At 36.4% G+C, this 19,455-nt stretch overlaps 1 long non-coding RNA gene and 1 pseudogene across 1 annotated transcript in view; both read left to right on the top strand.

The window, feature by feature from the left end:
* Nucleotides 1–767: 767 nt before the first annotated feature.
* LOC138825251 (uncharacterized) overlaps nt 768–19,455 on the top strand; it is a 40,739-nt gene continuing 22,051 nt past the window's right edge. The window contains exon 1 of the long non-coding RNA XR_011371379.1: nt 768–1,011. This is a non-coding gene — a long non-coding RNA (uncharacterized lncRNA). The remainder of the gene's footprint in view (nt 1,012–19,455) is intronic.
* On the top strand, nt 18,341–18,440 carry LOC138825253 (U6 spliceosomal RNA; annotated as a pseudogene).

Below are 19,455 nucleotides of genomic sequence, written 5' to 3'. Positions count from 1 at the left end.
TAACATCGATCAGTGTCCTATAAAATAATTATATATAAATTTATCCTACAATCATTCAAGGACTGCTCTTTCAATCATGACATACATCATATTCTATTGGTAATCATATGGACAGGAATAAGTTTCTTAGGATCTCCTTCCATTTTGAGGTGGCTGGACCAGGATTCCAACTGTGGGCTATAGCTCCCACCACTTAAACCCGAGGATAGGGAACTTATCAGTCTGTCCAAGAACACCAGTAAGACTAATGATTAGGCAGGCACCAGTGGCCCTCAACAGTCTTCCTTGATACTTACAAGGCTGTGATGGGTGGCTCATGGTCGAAGTCACCCTAAGCAGGAAAGTCCAACTTCAGTGCCAACAAAGCCAGAATCCCTGTGGCTCCAGTGTGGAAGGCCAGCCTTGAGCAAAAGCAGCTCACAGACTTTGCCCATATCCTCAGTTCATGGTCTGGGACTGGGAACAAACAGCCATACACAATGATCTGTGCAGCCATGCAGCTAAAGCAGGTCACGCTCTTGTCTCCAACTGAATTGGACATTGTTCCCTGGGAAAAGAGCTGGGGGAGCTGCTATCTTCTTGACTCCGCACATGCTGTTTGCATCACAGGATTCTGGCCACACCCCCATTCTTTCATTGTTCTTTCTGACCAATGAGATACAAGAATGGCGGCCACGCCCACATTCCATGCTGCCTGGTAGCACCAGGATTCCCTCTGTTAGTTTATAACACTACCAGCAGTTGAGGAAGGTATAGATGGTTGAGTGGTGAGAAGACACTCAAGGCGACTGGAATATAGAAGGAAATTGAGATGCCTGCCTAGTCCCCAGCCCCCTCCCCGCCTTCCCAAGGTTCAGAATTTCAAACCAGGCAATGGCACCCTGCCAGGCTGTGTAAAGCCCCAACTTGGTCAATGGCCTTGGTTCTCTGAGGACATGTGTCTGCAATGCCACTGCCATTCCCGCTTGCCCCACCTGGAGCAGCCTCAAGCAACTTCTCCCAGGAGCACATGTGAGTGGCTGCCCCCAAACCACCCCTACCCTGGGTCAGACACCCCTCTGAGGGCACCAAGACCCACTACTTGTTTCCTCTCCCTGGCTCTGAGAAGCCACCTTTCTGATTTGGGCATTTCTGAAACAGAGCCTCTATATGCTCTGGCTGGGCTGGATTGATGTCCTCCTATCTGTGACAGGTATGCTCCACCGGGCCCGGTCATCTGTAGTTGGGGTGGTAGACATGTAGCAACATGCACAGTCATCGATTTAGATGGATTATCTCAAACATTTAGTCCACAGCAGCCGAGTTTTTTTTAATTGTGAAAATACTATCCAGAGGGGTTAAAATTACATGGGCAAGATATGAGAACATATTTTATCAAGCATTGTAGCCTCCTCCTTTGTTTTCCCTTCCCATCCCATCCTCCCCCTCCCCCTACCAGAGTTGTCAAGTTCATTTTCTACATACCACTTCTACGTCTCATTGTTGCAATGGGTCCAATTTTAATCCCTATTTCAACGATTTGTTTTTTCCCTTCCCCTCCATAAATTATAACAACATCAAATACAGTGAAAGCATGGATTATACGGTGGGGGAGGGATATAAAAAGCAACAAATAAATAAATCTTATGAATGTACTAGAAACAATCGTATGAAAGAAAAAAATTGAATAGATATCTTAGGGTTCTTTTCACTAACATGTATTTATCTGAACTTTTATGCTTGACTCAGATATATACTAGTTATTGCAAATAAGGGAAAACATGGGACCTATGTTTCTGTGGTTCTGGCTTACTTCACTTAATATAATTTTTTCCAAGTCTTTCCATTTCCTAACAAATAGAGCAATGTCATTCATTCTGATGGAGGCATAGAATTCCATTGTGTATATATAACCCAATTTTTTGATCCATTCATCTACTGAAGGGCATCTGGGTTGCTTCCATATCTTAGCTATGGTAAAAAAAGGCTGCAATAAACATAGTTGTGCTGGATGCTTTAGTGTGGTCTTCTTTGTAAACCTTTGGGTAAGTGCCCAAAAGTGGGATTGCTGGATCATAGGGGAGCTCTATGTTGAGTGCTTTGAGGAACCTCCATAGAGCTTTCAAAAGAGGTTGAACAAATTTACACTCTCACCAACAATGAAGTAAGGTTCCCTTCTGTCCACATCCCCTCCAGAATCTGTTATCAGAGTTCTTCAGTATAGCCATTCTAACTGGGGTGTGGTGGTATCTCGATGTTGTTTTGATTTGCATTTCTTTTATGGCTAGAGAGGTTGAGCATTTCTTCATTTGTCTATTGGCCATCCTTCTTTCCTCTTCAGAGAAGTTTCTCTGTAAGGCTTTAGCCTTATTTATTGGGCAGTTGTTTCTTTGAGGATTTGTTGTTGGGGGATTCAATTTTTTGAGTTCCAAGTATATTTTAGATATGAGACCCTTGTCTCTAGTATGGCTAGTGAAGAGTTTCTCCTAATCCATGGGCTTTCTATTGATCTTGCTAGCTATGTCCTTTGCCATGCAGAAGCTCTGCAACTTCGTGCAATCCCATTTGTCCAACCTTTCTTTGATTTCTTGTGTTTTTGGGTCTCTATTAAAAAAAATTCAACCTGGGCCAAGGAGACCTAGGATTTCTCCTATTCCATCCTGCAGTGTTTTCAGAGTGTCTGCTTTGACTACGAGGTTTTTGATCCATTTGGAGTTGATTCTGGTGCAGGGTGATATATACGGATCTAGCTTTAGTTTTCTATAAGTAGTTAACCAATTTTGCCAGCACCCTTTACTGAAGAGGCTGTCTTTCTTCCAGTCTATTATTTTAGCTCCCTTATTGAAGGGTAGTTGGCTATATGTCTGTAGGTTCATTTCTGGGTTTTCAATTCTATTCCATTGGTCCTGAGGTCTGTTCTTATGCCATTACCAAGCTGTTTTGATTACAATTGCTTTGTAGTAGAGTTTGAAATTTGGTATGATATTCCTCCAGCACAGTTTTTTCTGTTGAGGATCGCTTTGCTATTCGCGGTCTTTTATTATCCTCTATGAATTATTGAATTGCCTCTTCTATTTCCTTGAAGAATGAGGTTGGAATATTGATAGGTATCGCACTGAATTTGTAGAGAGCCTTGGGAAGGATTGCAATTTTCACAATGTTTATCTTTCCAATCCATGAGCATGGGATTTTTTGCCACTTTTTAAGATCTCTTTTAATTTCCTTTTTCAGGTTTTTAAAATTTTCATCATAGAGTTCCTTCACTTCTTTGGTTAATTCCCAGGTATTTTATTTTTTGTGGGGATATTACAAATGTAGATGCTTTCCTAATTTCAGCCACACTTTTCTCATTGTTGGTATACAGAAAAGCCATTGATTTTGAGGGGTTAATTTTATACCCTGATACTTTGCCAAAGATTTGAATCAGCTTGAGTAATTTGGGAGTGGAGTCTCTTGGATTCTTTAAATACAATATCATGACATCTGCAAAGAGGGAGAGTTTCACTTCTTCTTTCCCTATTTGGATCCCCTTTAGGTTTGCATCTTGTCTTATTCCTGTAGCTAGGCATTCTAATACTAGATTGAAGAGAAGTGGCGAGACTGGACCTTCTTGTCTCGTTCCTGAGTTAAGAGGAAATGGCTTTAGTTTTTCACCATTAAGTATAATGCTGGCTGTAGGTTTGTCATATATAGTCTTTATTGCATTGAGGAAAGTTCCATGGATTCCTAATTTTTCCAGAACCATCATCATAAAGGGGCGTTGGATCTTGTCAAATGCTTTTCCTGCATCTATTGAGATAACCAGGTGGTTGTTATCTTTGCTCCTGTTGATGTGTTGAATTATATTAACTGATTTGGGTATATTGATCCAGCTTTGCATCCCTGAAATGAATCCTGTTTGATCAGTGTGTAGAATTTTTTGGATGAATTGTTGAATTTGATTGGCCAACATTTTGTTGAAAAGTTTTGCATCAATGTTCATCAAATAAATGGGTCTATAGTTATCTTTCTGTGATGTGTCCCTGCCTGGTTTGGGCATGAGGGTTATTATGGCTTCATAGAATGAGTTCAGCAGTGAACTTTCTCTTTCAATTTCATTGAAGATTTGGAGGAGTATTGGTGTGAGCTGTGTTTTCAAGGGCTTATAGAATTATGCTGTAAAGCCACCTGATCCTGGGCTTTTCTTAGATGGAAGGTTTGTTATTGATGTTTCTATTTCAATGCTTGATATGGGCCTGTTAAGATGGTGTAACTCATCTTGGTTTAGTTTTGGCATGTCAATATTTGCTAGGAAAAGGTCCATTTCTGCCAAGTTCTCAAACTTATTAGCATAAAGTTTTGAGAAGTATTCCCTTATAATGTTCTGAATCTTGGTTGTTTCTGTGGTGATGTTTCCATTCTCATCTCTGAGTTTATTTGGGTGTGTTCTCTTCTTTTTCTTATAAGATTTGCTAAGACTCTGTCAATTTTGTTAATTTTTTGGAAGTAACAAATCTTTGTTTTGTTGATTCTTTCTATGATTTTTTTTGGATTCTAATTCATTTAATTCTGATTTAATTTTAATTATTTCTTACCATCTACTGGATTGGGGATCATCTTGCTGCTCTTTTTCAAGGAGACTCAGATGTCTCATTAAATGGATGGTTTCAGATCTCTCCAATTCGTTGATGTATAAACTCACAGCTATAAACTTGCCTGTGAGTACTGCCTTTGGTGTGTCCCAAAGGAGCTGGTAATTTGTGTGTCCATCAACATTTGAATTTCTTTTCTAATCTCTTCAATGACCCACTCGTGATTCAGCAGTGTGTTGTTACATTGTGTTACAGGATTTTCTCTGGTGGCTTTTCCTTTTATGTTTTAATTTTTTTCCCTTGTGGCCTGAGAGAATGCAAGGTATTACTTCAATGTTTCTGAAAAGAGATAAAATTATGAGAGGAAGAAAAAAATTAATAGAAAAAAATTAAAGTAAAAAATTAAAAATTAATAAAAAACTTTTAGTAAAAAATTTGTAAAAGGTACAAAAAAAGAGTTCTTTGATTTTTTTTTGTGGGGGATGGGAAGATCCTGTATCTCCCTTGTGTTCTTAACCTGTCTCTTGTTGGAGACTCTGGTCTATTTGTGCTTGATTTTCCTGTGGTTTAATGGTTTCTTAAGTCAGTTTGAGCAGGCAGAAAAATCACAGCAGACGATTCTTGACCACAGGTGAAGGTCTGGGTAGGTTCGTAACAATCAGACCTCATTCTCCTCACAGGACAGTTGTGAGGAAACAAGGGATTTATACAGAGGGATCTCTGGAGCATGGCTAGGAACAGAGGGAGTAGTCTTCAGATAAGGTTCTCGGCAATTCTCTGAGGAAATGACAGGAAGATAGCCAGAAAGGGCTCAGGTGGGGCCTGTTATTAATTGTGCAACAGATGTGGGATTATGAAACAAAACATGGCTCTCTCTCATCATTACCCTATCCCCATGAGGAAGAGGATCCTTCACTGTGTTGAGTTTTGCAACTGGAGATACCAAGGCAGAGAGAAGCCAGGTAACCTACTTATGACTTCAACTTCAGAGGAAGCTCTGCCTGACTTTGCTAAAATGCTCCCTAGGACAATGGGTGCTATTCAGTCCGCTTCTTGTGGTATGAAGTCCACTTCTTGTCAGTCGTGGGGCTAGAACTCTAGGCATGGGCGATGTTCCCAAAAGCCTCAGCAAAAGGCTAGTGTTCAACCACTTGAGCCCACAACACTACTTTTGATTTTCTGGTGGTTCTTTGGAGATGAAAGTCTCACAGACGTTCCTGCCTGGGCTGGTTATGAACCATGATCCTCATAACTCAGCGTCCTGTGTAGTTAGGATTAGAATTCTGAGCCACTGGCACCAGACTTAATTGTAATTCTGACTTTTTTCTCTCTCTCTTTCACAAGAACTGGTCAAATGGGTGCTGGAGGAGGGGGCCCAGCATCGCCATGTGGCTGGAACCCAAGTTTGGCTGTGGGTCAGGAGCTGTCTCCTCAGCTTGTTGAAACAGCTCCATGAGATAAGCCCTTCTGTTACCTGGATAGACGGTAACAGTTATTCATTGTCCATCCAGCCTTACTAGACTTATTGTATTGTATTGCTTTCTACATCATTTTCTAGCACCTGGCCAAAAATATGATATATAGTTACAGAATGAAAATGAAATGCCATCTTAAGAAAGTTATTTAGGGCTCCGGGAATGTGGCTTCATGGTACGGTGTTTGCCTAGCATCCATGAAACCCTGGGTTCAATTCCTATGTAACACACACACACACACAAAACCCTGGAAGTGGTGCTGTGCCTCAAATGATAGAGAGCTAGCATTGAGCAAGAAAAAAAAAAGGTCAGGAAAATTCCCTACCCCTGAGTTTATGCCCCTCTACTGGCAAAAAGAACAAAAACAAATCAAATCAAAAGAAAACAAAAACATTCAGTTAGTAAATGCAAAATAAATAACCCACACTTGGAATATATAATTTCTCCTTCCATACTGACCCCTGACAACAGTTCCTAATTCATGTACTTTACTTATATGCGGATACTGTGTTGAAAAAAGTCTTGTTCATTAAGTCACAGCAATTAATGCCAGAGATGTGCTTAGATGTCAGGTAACGTTTAATTCTGGAAATTCAACCACTCCAGGATTTGTGTCGTAACTGCTAATCACAAAGGGAATGGTAGGCTATGTGTGATTTTGAAATCTTTTTGGACAGTTATGGCACCAAAAATGCAGAGGTTAATTAATAGTTGGGAAAGAAAATAAGGAATAATTCCAGATAGAAGGAATAAATGATAGTAATTAAGGTATACCAGAAAATGTTCTTGAGAACCATTTTTGGTTATTGTAGAACTAGTTGTCAGCTAGGCTGTTCCTCATTGCCTTTAACATTCTACATCTCTTAGGCTAGCTCTTAATCTCTGTGTGATAAATGTATCTCCTTCTAAGCTATTCTTTCATACCTTATCTCCTTTGCTTTCTAAAAATCTTATTCTTTCTATATTTCTCTATGAACATTTCCTGATACTAAATACACCTATACAGATGGCAGAGGATGCTCATGTAAGGGTCCCATAGCTCATCAGTCATTAATGTAACAAAATGGAAAGGAGGACATATTTATTGCTACTTCAATTTTTCTGAAATGCTGCAATATCATTTGGTTAAAATTTCCATTCTTTGTCTACACAGTGTCATTCAGTGCACATAAATGCAAATATGAGCCAGGTGCTGGTGGTTTACTCCTGTAATCCTAGCTACTCAGGAGGTTGAGACCAGAGGATTGTGGTTCAAAGCCAGCCTGGTCAGGAAAGTCCACGAGACCCTAACCTTCAATTAACCACCAGAAACCCAGAGGTGGTGCTCTAGCTTAGCACCCAGGATCAGAGTTCAAGCCCCACAACCAACAAAAAAGGTGAAATATGACTTTAAGTTTCCCCAAAAGGAATGGCAAGTTCAATAATCCTCCCAAACAAAAAAATTCCAAAATGATTCAGTGCACCAACTTTTGCTGAGTAATGTTATGGATTCTTTTCTGGGCATATGCTCTAAAAACAAATCATTTAACTAGGGATACAGGTGGACCCATTTCAACAATGAGATGTACAAGTCGTTATGTCGAAAAACGAACTTTACAACGTTGGTGTGGGGGAGGATCCGGTATGGGGAGGGGGGAATATGGGAAGGGATGGGAAAGGGAAACAAAGAGGAGGCAACAATGATTGATAAGAAATGTACTCGTTATCTTGCCCATGTAATTGTAACTCCTCTGTACCTTATGCTCACAATAATAAAGAAAGAAAAAAATTGTAAAATATTAGCTTTACAATAAACTTCATCTAATATTTCTCGTTTGAAAAGAGAAGTCTATACAGTTGATGTCACTTAGCTTTCTTACTATCTTAGTTTAAAGCCAAACCTGGCAGGAGCATCTGTCAAACTCTTATTTGTAATTACACAGCAAAAAGCCAGAATTGGAGTTTTGGTACAAGCAGTAGAGTACTAGCTCTGGGGGTAGGTGAGCAGGAAAGAAAACTGTTCAGGGACAGGGTTCAGCCTCTGGGTTCAAGCCCCAGAACCAACACAAGCTAAACACAAAAGCAAACAAAAAAACAGATATTTCATTGGACCCTCCTTAAAGGAGTATTGGTCTGAGAAATGGCTCCTTTTGCTGATCATAGGCACTGGATGCTTTTTTGGAATCCTTATTGCTCTGGAGAACTCAGGACCAAACTAAAGTAATTGATAACTGACTTCTGCAACAAAAGAATCATCTCGGGGTGAAATATCCATCCAAAAAACACTATAAAACATCCATGTCTTTGTTTCATTGCAGTAGAATTTTTTTGGGGGGTCCAGTCTTGGGCCTGAACTCTGGGCCTGGGCACTTTACCTCAGCTCTTCAACTCAAGGCTAGCGCTCTACTACTTGAGCCACAGCACCACTTCTGGCTTATTTTTGCTTATGTGGTGCTGAGGAACCTAACCCAGGGCCTCAGGCATGCAAGGCAAGTGCACTACCACAGAGCCAACTTCCCAGTCCCTGAAGAAGAACATATTTAAAACAACGTTATTTCTTTTTGTTCTATGCTGGCCAGCAAATGGCACATTATATCTTTTTGTAATACTCTCAACTAGAAGTTTACAGAAAAATTATATATAAGTCAAAACACACTAGAAAAAGTCAGGGACAGAGTTTCCTTCAAGCCTTCGGATTCTCTTCTTTTACAGTATAAAGGAAAGCACAAGTTAACTTGAACTTTGTCAATACTCTATGTTCCATTCCTCTACTGGGATCAGTTTCCATATCCAGTAACAGTTACTTCCAGGAACAATCTATGGTGCTGCTTGAGGTATAATGAATGATTTCCGGCTTCACCGAAATTACACAAGAACACATTGGACCTGATGTAACACGTATTTCAGAGACAACTTAGTAAAGAGAAAATATGAAATTTATATTTCTTATAAATACATTATTCATGAGTATATTGAATTCAAAATTTGTAAATTCTCTGTAAATTAAGGCGAATTTTAAAGAGGAAGAAGGGTCCTAGATCATTTTTTTGTGAGTATATATGCTGCACATTATTTCCCAAGTGTACATGAATTTGTTAACTCGTGTTAACTATAGCAATAATAAGAGAAAGGGAAATTCTGTGTTTAAGTATAAGGGTTCAATACACTATAGAAGACTCTACAAATAAGACCACATTGAAATAATAAAGCCAAGTCCAGTATGTAGATTTATGAGAGTGATATAGAGAAAGCATTACTCCTACGTGGAACCCGAAGTATGAGGCCACTCCCTTCCTAATCACGCTTGCTAATGACACAACTTTGTAGAAATTAGAATGGAAGAATAATTCTGTTTCCAATGCAAGTCAGATATAAGAGCATGGATTTAATAAGGAAAAAATTCCATCTTGAGAGAGCAGGGATTATACTAGCCATCAACTGATGGATAAGATCACATTTTTTCTTTCCTTTACTTATATATTTTTTGTTGGTGGTGGTCTTGGCACTTGAATTCTGGGCCTGGGCACTGTCCCTCTGCTATTCTGCTCAAGGCTAATGCTCTACCACTTTAGCCACAGTGCGGCTTCCAGTTTTCTTGCAGTAAATTGGAGAAAAGAGTCTCCTGGACTTTCCTACCTGGGCTGCCTTTGAACCCCAATCCTCAGATCTCACCACCACCCAGCTTAGGATCACATTTCTAACAGTGTACATTCAACATATGTAATGTGTATGTTCATCTATCATTATATGAATTCTTGAGTTAAAAATCTGGGCTACAGCTTAGACTTTACACTCACAAAAATGTTTGTAGCTTAAAAGTTGTTTCTACTGGATAAATTAAACCTAAGTATGTAAAGGAGTCTGGGAAGTTCAGATTGCATCCAGCCTGGGCAGAACAGTGTTTGAGACACTATCTATAATTAACCAGCCAAAAGCTAGATTGGAAGAATGGCTCAGGTGATGGAATAACAGTCATGAGCAAGAATGATGAATAAGAGCTTGAGGCTTTTGCATACATACATATAAACATAAACACACTTATATGTGCACACACATATACACAAATGAAGCAACTCTCAGAATATGTAGAAAAGTTAGAAAACAATAGAAAGTATGTCCTGAGTGAGACTAGAATCATGTGGTAATTTTTAAAATTAGAAAATCCTAAAGTGAACTTTCTTCAAAAAAGTTTGAGAATATTACATAAGTAGGGACCAGAGATAGTAAGAGAGTCAAGTAATCAATATTAAAGGGATAGGATCCATGGAGGAATGAATCAGAGACCAGGCAGGTGCATTTGAAAATGTTCATACCCTGTGTCAAATGTTAGAACATCTTTGAAAATAGTGCATGAACAGTCTGAGAAGTCTAGTGGATAATATCACTGGATAAGTTCAGAATTGATAGTCTGTATCTAGATTAAATAAACCAAGAAGGGGCTGGGAAGGTGGCTCAGTGGTAGAGTGCTTGCCTTGCATGCATGAAGCCCTGGGTTTGATTCCTCAGCATCACATAAGCAAAAAGAAAAAAGCCAGAAGTGGCTCTGTGGCTCAAGTGTTAGAGCACTAGCCTTGAGCTGAAGAGCTGAGGGACAGCATCCAGGCCCAAAGTTCAGGACCCATTACCGGACCCAAAAATAAATAAATAAACAAACAAACAGATAAAGAAATAAACCAAGAAACTATGGTGGGGCAATGTGATACAAGCCTTGAATTCTAGCACTCAAACTGACAGGAGATTAGAGACTGGAATTACTACTGATAACTTCGCTGGACCAGGTAGTATAATTTTGTCTTAATAAAACAAACCAAACAAGAAAGGAATACACAGTTGGAAATTTGGGCTAATTTTTTCATTATGTTTTGAGAAGCCAAGTTTTCTATTGAAATACAACTGGTATATAATCCTCAGTTGTGTTTTATTTTATTTTTTATTTTTTTAACTCTTTTTTAATTTTTTTTTTTTTTGGTTCAGGTTTTGGGGCCTGAACTCTGGGCCTGGGCACTGTCCCTCATCTCTTCAGGTCAAGGCTAGTGCTCTACCACTTGAGCCACAGCGCCACTTTCAGCTTTTTTTCCTTTTTGCTTATGTTGTGCTGAGGAATTGAACCCAGGGCCTCATGCATTTGAGGCAAGTGCTCTACCACTAAGCCACCTTCCCAGCCCCTCCTCAGTTGTGTTTTAAATGCGCTCTTCATTACAGAACATTCCTAGATGCAAAGTGGTTCATGATTCCCATCCAAAATTTGAAAAAGTACGTAATCATCATTCTGTTAGATTCCAAGGAGAGGATGAAGGATTCCAAAGCTTAAGCCTGGAGGAATAGCAAAGATCACCTAATGTAGGTCTTTATAGATCTTGCTAAATTGGAGTTTAGACTTCAAAAAATACTTTGGTTTCATTTGTAATTTCATATTCTATAGGATACTACAAAATTCTTTTTAGGTAGAGGGTTTAATTGACAAATTTTCAGATGTTTCTTGCATTCTATTTACCTAGCATATTGTTTCAAGCGAGTTATAATTAGAACTCAGTTAATAGATAATTCTAACTGTTAATGTAGAAAATGATAATGTGAATAATTTAGACAGAGTTGCCAAGAAATTGATGATATTAATTTATAAATTTAGAAAAAGCAATTTTTGAGGCTTTAATATAACATGGTATGAATAGAATAATTGTGTGACCTCTTCTTTCTTCTACCTGTATGTAACACAGGAAGCAATTTCCTTAATTACGTGCCTCTGTATACAGTGAGAAAAATGCTAGGATTTGGGTTTGTTTTTATTTTTGTTTTTGTTTTATTGCTTTGTCATAGGGCTTGAACTCTGGACCTGGACACTGTCTCTGAGCCTGTTAAGCTCAAGGCTTGTGCCCTACCACTTCAACCTCAGTACCACTTGTGTCTGGCTTTTGCTGAGAAGTTTATTGGAGATAAAAATCTAGGGAACCTTCCTGCCTGGGTGGGCTTTCAACTGTAATCTTCCAATCTTAGCATCCTGAATATCTATGATAGTAAAAAAAGTATAAATATAAATAATATTTGCAAGAATACCAGTGGAGGAAAAATGATGCAACCCAGTACTTTGTGGTGTTCTTTCCAGAACACGGAGGGCATCACATTAGCAAGGTGTAATATTTTTCCCAATAGAGATAAGCTATTTGTGATGTGAATTAAGGGAATTTTGAGGTGCACCCTACAAGTTGGAAACTGTTGGTCTAGGATGACTTTAGGTCATAAATTTTGGGATTGATGGTCATAGAAATAATAGCTTAATCTGATAAACAATTGCTTACTCTTGAAGAATTAATTATAACCGGTGCTTTATACTTTTATCCTATACCAGAATGTGGCTATTTTTCTGTTCACTTCTCAATCTGTAACACCCCATTGGAAAATGCATCTATTGCAGAATTACATAAAATGCAAACAGGTACTATTTTGAATCTCTCAGGTATGGAATGTTGAGAATTTGAAAGTGAGTAGTTATTAGTCATAGGAATTTTGAAGAACACACATATTCTGTCCTCTTAACAACTTATTTACTTTTAAAAGTTATGGGTTTCCATAGAATTAAATGGTTTTCGGTTTTAGTATGAGAAAGTACTAATTTATTCTTTTCTGAAAATATTGGCAAGTATATTGTGAATAAATTATCTAGTTGGATAACATTCAAGTTGATGGCCCTCTGATAAAGAAGGGGTAATTAATTCAAATTATATGGCAATAGTACTGAATTTTTAAAAAGTTACTACATAAAGAATAATATTTACTATACCAATACAGTGAAAATTTATTTCATGCAGGCTATTTTTTAAATTTAATTTTAATGTGAAAGTGATGTGCAGTGGGTTAGCAATGGTAAGGCAGTGAATACATAACTTTTCAAACTTGTTATGCCCTCTCTCATTTTTTCTCACGTTTTTCCTTCATACCCAAACCCCTCACACGTTGTAATGTACATTTCCAACATATTGTCTCCTGAGTATTGCTATTGCATTGGTTTGCTTTTTGTCCTTTATCTCGCCATTTTGTTGTTTCTCTTCCCTTCCCTAATTAAGGTAAATGTATACACAATACACAGGGTACCAAATTCAAACACAGTAGGAGTTATACCATAGGGGAAAAACCCAAGGAAAATAGAAATCACATAGTACATTAAAAACAACAACTGCAAATAAATATCTCTTTCCATATCTTGGAGTTCATTTTGCTCAGCATCAGCTTATACCTTCATATATATGCGTAACAAAACCACTGGAAAATAATAGTTTCATGGATACTATATCATGAAAACAACATGTTAACTGCTTTTGATGATAAACGTGGAATTAGGATTGGTAAATTTGAGATTCTGATAAAGGAATTCCAAAAGAGTTTTAAAATTATGGCAGGTAAATTTTAATTGTTCTAACTTTTAACTTAGCCTATTAAGAAAATTTAAAATTTCCTGGGAAAATAGGCTTTCATGCAAAGAAATCCATGGAGACTTAGCTAAGAGGGAGCAATGTGGGTAAGGTGGCTCATTTTCACAGTAAACAAACAAACCTCTCAAACCTTGTTGTAAATCCTGTATAGGTTCCCATGAGAATTGTCCTTACCCAGGAAATATACTCTTACTGTGTGAAAAAAGGTTGTATTGGAATTTAAATTCAAAGTTTTTTTTTTTAAATAAGACATCAAAATTTGAGAATTGACCTTTGATTACTAAACAGTAATTCTCTTAAAAAGATTATTTGGGTCAAAATATTTAGGGAGAAAGTGTCCTGCACAATGAAAGAACGTATTGAGTTTACACTTCTCTGTTTTAATACTTTCCACAATGTCTTTGCACGTGAAGCACTGAAACACAGAAAAAAATCTGATTGGATACTTCAATGATTTCACATTTCTAAGTAGCTCAAAAATATAATATCCTTATTAACATGAGATAGTGAAAACTTCTCTTATTACATAAGCCCAAAAGTTTGGGGATCAGAAAAGAATCGAGCAAATAGAAAAGGTAAGAAAACACGTCATTAGAAGCCCTAGCTAAGCGTTTTGGTTTCAGCACTGGAGGGGGCCAAAACTATTTTATATAGTGATATAGATTGTGTTAATCTTTTTGCTACCTAAAGTGATTTTACAGAGCTTATTTGGCTCAGTATAATGCAGAACAAATTGAATCAAGACATGAAAATAAATTCCACCTCCAAATAAAAGAGTTGTCAAAGAGAAACCATGAAGATGTAGCAGTGGGGGAAGCCTTATAGTGCTTCAGCTTCACTAGAATTGAAGCCAAGAACCTGTGATTAATTGGAAATCAGGCAAGAGCTAAGAAGAGGACATAGAAGTAGGACATAGAAGTATTGTCCTTTGTAACAGACAATATCATCCAAGGAATTGGTGATTTAACTCTATTCTTCTCCATACATCTTGTTGAGCAAATACAAGACCAAGAGGAAAATAACCTATTGAAATAATTTTGCAAAGAATAACTTCACTGTTCCTGATATTGTATCTAAAGAGATTCTTAAGAAAGAAGATAAAAGTTTTAAGAGAGAAGATAAAAGTGGAGTATTCTTAGGTTTCCTCTAAGCATCTTGTTAGCAAAATATCTTTGAGGTTAGAAGTGATTGAACCAAAAAGTGGTGGAATACTTATTTTTGTGGGCACTTTAGACACAAGAAGATTTCAAGGTTAAAAAAAAAAGAAAAAAATTATAGCTAAATATTTGTGATTATATTTTCTTGGACTGGATTTTTGTAGACAAAGTTTTGCATTAGCGTTGGTCCTCATTAACACAGTTGTTGGATTTTCGTGGCAACCAAATGAAAAGGGGAAGTTTAATGGACTCGCTTGAAAAAGTAAACAGCATGATAGAAAATAATGGCAAATAATATTTAATGAATTATTTTGAACAATTACTTTGTGAGAACAAAGAAGAAAAGATATAATTCAAAATCACTTGACTTTATTAAAAGTATGAAAATGGAGTAGTGAGGAGATTGAGAGAAAACAGAGAGGACTGTTTTCTCTCCAGTGGAGAAATAGGTTCTTGATCTTGTTTCTTCCATTCTGTCTTCACAAGCTATCAAGTGTGACTCAGGACTGGAGTATCCAGTTCAGACAAAGAGCACTAGCAGAAGAAAATATTTGCAGAAGATATAGGTGATTTATAACCTTAGACAATCTTTCTAAATCTGGTCAAAATTCTCCCCTACCCCAAAATGCCCTCTTTGAACAGATTGTTTGCTTTTCCAAAGACTGCCCTTCATTAACTGCTTAAAATTTTGAGAGGTCATGTTCATACTCTCTAGAGATTGCTGTTTGGTTGTCATTATTGTGTGTTTTTGTTTGTTGTTTTTTTAACTGAATTTCAAAAGGTTGTGCAAGTGTTTTACAATTAAATATGTCCATCTAATTGTCTAATTCTCCTGGATCAGAGTCACTCCTTCTATCAATGTCAACCAACTCTTTTTCCAAGATTGAGTTCAGATTTAGCACTTCCTTCATTACATATGTACATTGAGTATTCTAGCTGTACTTGCCCCTTGTTCCATTTTTCATTCATTCTATTTCTTTACTATTGTTCCTCTCTGGTTTCAATTTCCTGATAGTCATTCTGTTAAACTGCCTGTTAATACTTTGAAACATTTATATACATTCCATGGATTTTCTCTCCCACATATACTTGAACTGATTTCAGCTTATATTTCCATAATTCATTCATCTGCAATAACAATTTGCAAGACTGGATATGTGAAGCACTTAGACATGATTTTATTCTAGTTCATTTGGAAGATTAATCTTTAGTCAACAAGAAAATTTAAAAATGGCTTAGAATTTATTTATAACTACCAGTTTTTATAAATTGCTTTGTAAAATGGTGTATGATTATTTTATTTTACATAGGATAATTTTTTCTACTACCTATAAGTTTTGGAAAAAGAAGAAAACTAAAATTTACTACTTAGAGGAATATGACACAAATAAAAGACAGATTTTATTTTGTCACATCTCTCATCAGTACCGATATTCAAAACTTAAAGTCATATTTCTTACTATGTTAGACAGATAGGGAAAATATAAAACAACACATGATAAGGCAACTATTAGTGACTTTTTAAAATGTACCTTCTTATGTGATAAAATTTACTTTATTAGCTAATATTTGGGTTTGAAATATGGGAGGCTGATATATTTAACACATTTCTGGAAGGCACCTACTGAACAACACAAATGGTGGGGAGTACTATTTCTACACTTGGATGAATGGTTGAACTTGTTTGCTATTGGTGCTGAGTACGTAAATCAACTCTATTGTAACTAGCTCCCTACACTTGAAATCCTTGTAATATCACTATCATCTACTTGTCAAGTGCTATTTTGGCAAATGTGATTTTAAGTAGTTTATTTGAAAGTGAATATACTTTCAGGAGATTAAATATAGGTTATCTTTGGTTTGAGAATGACAACATTTTTTTATACTACAGAACCTCATTTTACTGAAGTACCAGTGTTTTGAAGCACTAAGGATCTTCTCAATTAATGTTTTTCTAAATTATATTTGACCTCTAAATCAGGTATTCCTAGCCTTGGTAGGCCACTTATGGATTTATCATTACAAAAACTATTTTTTGGCTTCACTAAAATCTTTCATTAATCATTAGGAGAGGGGTATTAAAAATAATCTTGTTCATTTGTAATTTTGTTGACTCATATGGGCTGATCATCTGTAAATTGAAAGTTTGAATTATAGTACTTTCTCTCAGATTTTGTGATCTCATCTTTCATTTTAACTTGCCTTGCAGTTCACAATTGAATTCTGCTAAATCTTGTAAGCAACTGGGGTCCTGAAATATTATAGGAAATGAGAAATTGAGATGTCTTCAATTATTTTCTGTTGGCATGTTGCATGGGCCTATGTGAGAAGTCTTGCCCTTGTTATCTGATGATACAGATAACTAGGAACTGGTATCCTCGGATCCGTGGATACTTCAGAAGCATAATAGCTTTTAGACATCATATCAGCAAAATTTGGGTATAATCAGTAAGAATGCTTCAGAAATATGGAGAAAAACACTTTGGGACCAGCGAGTTAAAACAATAAACAGAGCATCAGAGTAAAATCCATTATAGATTAGCAGAAAACAATACTGTTATTTTACCATGTGAATTCAGAAGATAACGAACACATAGAACGTATCACAAGTTTATACCGAAGATATTGCATTGATACTTTTTATATTCTAATATATATCCTAAATCTAATTATTTATATTCCATTCTATTTATCGGAATAAGTTTCAATATATTTGTCAAATTATCAATTCTAGTAATATTTACTGTGTGAAATTTAAAATCAGCACATACTTTATATTTATAAATATAAAATTTATAAGTATATATAATATAAAAATTGTTTTGCATTGTTGTGTTGTGGTTAGGGAATCAAAGGCAACTCTGTTTCAAAGTATTCTTCCATTATCTCTACCTCAGTGTTTGGTAGAGTTAGACTTAAAGCTTTACCATTTGTAGATTTACAGCCTAGAGGCAAGAGGAAACAATGTGATTAAAACATTACCAATTTAAGGCCTAATATCGAGGAGAAACATATGGACTTTTCCAGGAGCTATGGAAATATTTGGTGATAGAGAGTCAGTAGTGTAAGTTCCTGCCTGGTTGGATGATAGACAGGCCAGGACAGTAGGTAATCATGAATATGAAAATTATTTCACCTTCTTGGCTTTAGCTACTTTTGAAATGATAAGTATAATAAACAATTATATTTTGATAAAATACCTTCTATTCTGAACAATTCTGTCTGAACTGTTCATCTCTCTATGATCCCTTGTAACTAAGATTAGTTTTGTTCCAGTAAGACAATCTATGCTGTCAGGGTAAGATATTCTGGTTGGTCTGTTCCTACAAGGAAGAAGGGTAAAGGTTCAGGTAGACATTTGTCCCAGCAAGACCTTATTTGGGAAATTTTATGCTGCAGAAGTTTAGAAGTAGCTCTCAAGCAAGGCTTACTTTGAATCCATTAGCTCTACAAAGCTAACTCAGTTGATAAATAAGTACTTGAAAAGCCATCACCTTTGGACTTAGCTTTAAAGGCTTCAAAGTATGATCAAATTTAAAATGAAAACGACAAAATAGTCATTGACAAAAAAATTGTAAATATGAGCAATCGGCCAAATGATATAAGCTTTTCCACTATACACAGAATTTTAGAGAAATAAGATCAATCACATTTTAAGGAACAATAAGTGTTCCTTGTTACAAATAGGCAACCATGGATATATGCCTGTGTAAAGATTGCATCATTAAGTACTTAAATTTATAGGGTACTTCATGCTTCAGCAGCAGGTCTACCCAAATTACAATAATACAGAGATTAACATGGCACTTGCACAAGGAGTATATGAAAATTTGTGAAGTATTCTATGTTTTTCATTCTTCTGATGCAAGAAATATAAAAACAGTTATTAAAAAGTTGATTATAAAAATACAAGTGTAACAATACATGTAATTCATAGAATTAAAGGTTAGTTTGACATCAGTGTATTAAATCTTCACCTTAGAAAGGCCTTTACATAGCATAACCTTTACAAAACTGAAATTACATAACATTGTCATGTTATCCCAAAGAAATAAAATAATATAAGGACCTAGGAAAAAAAGGAATCTTAAACTTCTTCTATATGGAATGCAATCTGAAAGGACACATTTATTAATGAAACTATACATTATATAAAAATGTAGAATTCAAAGTATTATATCTAGGAGCGAATGAAATAGATTATGGATATTGTACAAACATAGATATACTTTTTTCACAAAAGCACCATTTCAACAGATAAGTTAAAATTATTTCTGATTAAAAAAATCACAAACTCTGCAGAAATCATTATAGATGTATACAAAAAACTCTTGAATGCATTTTGACATCAGAGTCAGGCAATTCACTTGGAAGAATACCATGGAATCCATGAATTTTTAAAGTAAGATATTGCTGTTGCTTTTTATTGTGAAAAAATTCGTAGGGCCACAAAGGATGGACTGGCATTTTTGAAATTTAAGAAACTTAACCAAACCATTACGACTCATGCGAAAAATTTGTACAACCTTCCACAACTTCAAAGAGGTAGTGATACATACTTATCCTTTTGGCAATATTAAATGCAGTTTCTTCCAAGCTGTTCTTCAAACCTGGTTTGATATAATGGTTCAACAGAGTATCTTTTCGATTTCTATTCCCAGCAGCAACATGCAAGGAGGACAAGAGGCCTTTAATTTGGGGATTGGCATCTGCCACTCTGGTATTATTCCACATATAAGCACTGTGCTGGGGTGTCAGCCATTCAGAGTTATTGCATGAATATCTGCCTTGAGCTACCAACTCATGGACAATGTCTAAATGTCCACTCTAGGCTTCCATATGAAGAGGGGTATACTCATCCTCATCC

This window comes from Dipodomys merriami, unplaced genomic scaffold (genome assembly GCF_024711535.1).
Source record: "Dipodomys merriami isolate MVZ:Mamm:240054 unplaced genomic scaffold, mDipMer1.0.p SCAF_1361, whole genome shotgun sequence".
In the NCBI taxonomy this organism is placed as follows: domain Eukaryota; kingdom Metazoa; phylum Chordata; class Mammalia; order Rodentia; family Heteromyidae; genus Dipodomys; species Dipodomys merriami.
The sequence above is the reverse complement of the archived record's forward strand: the minus strand, read 5'-3'. Positions and strand labels throughout refer to the sequence as shown.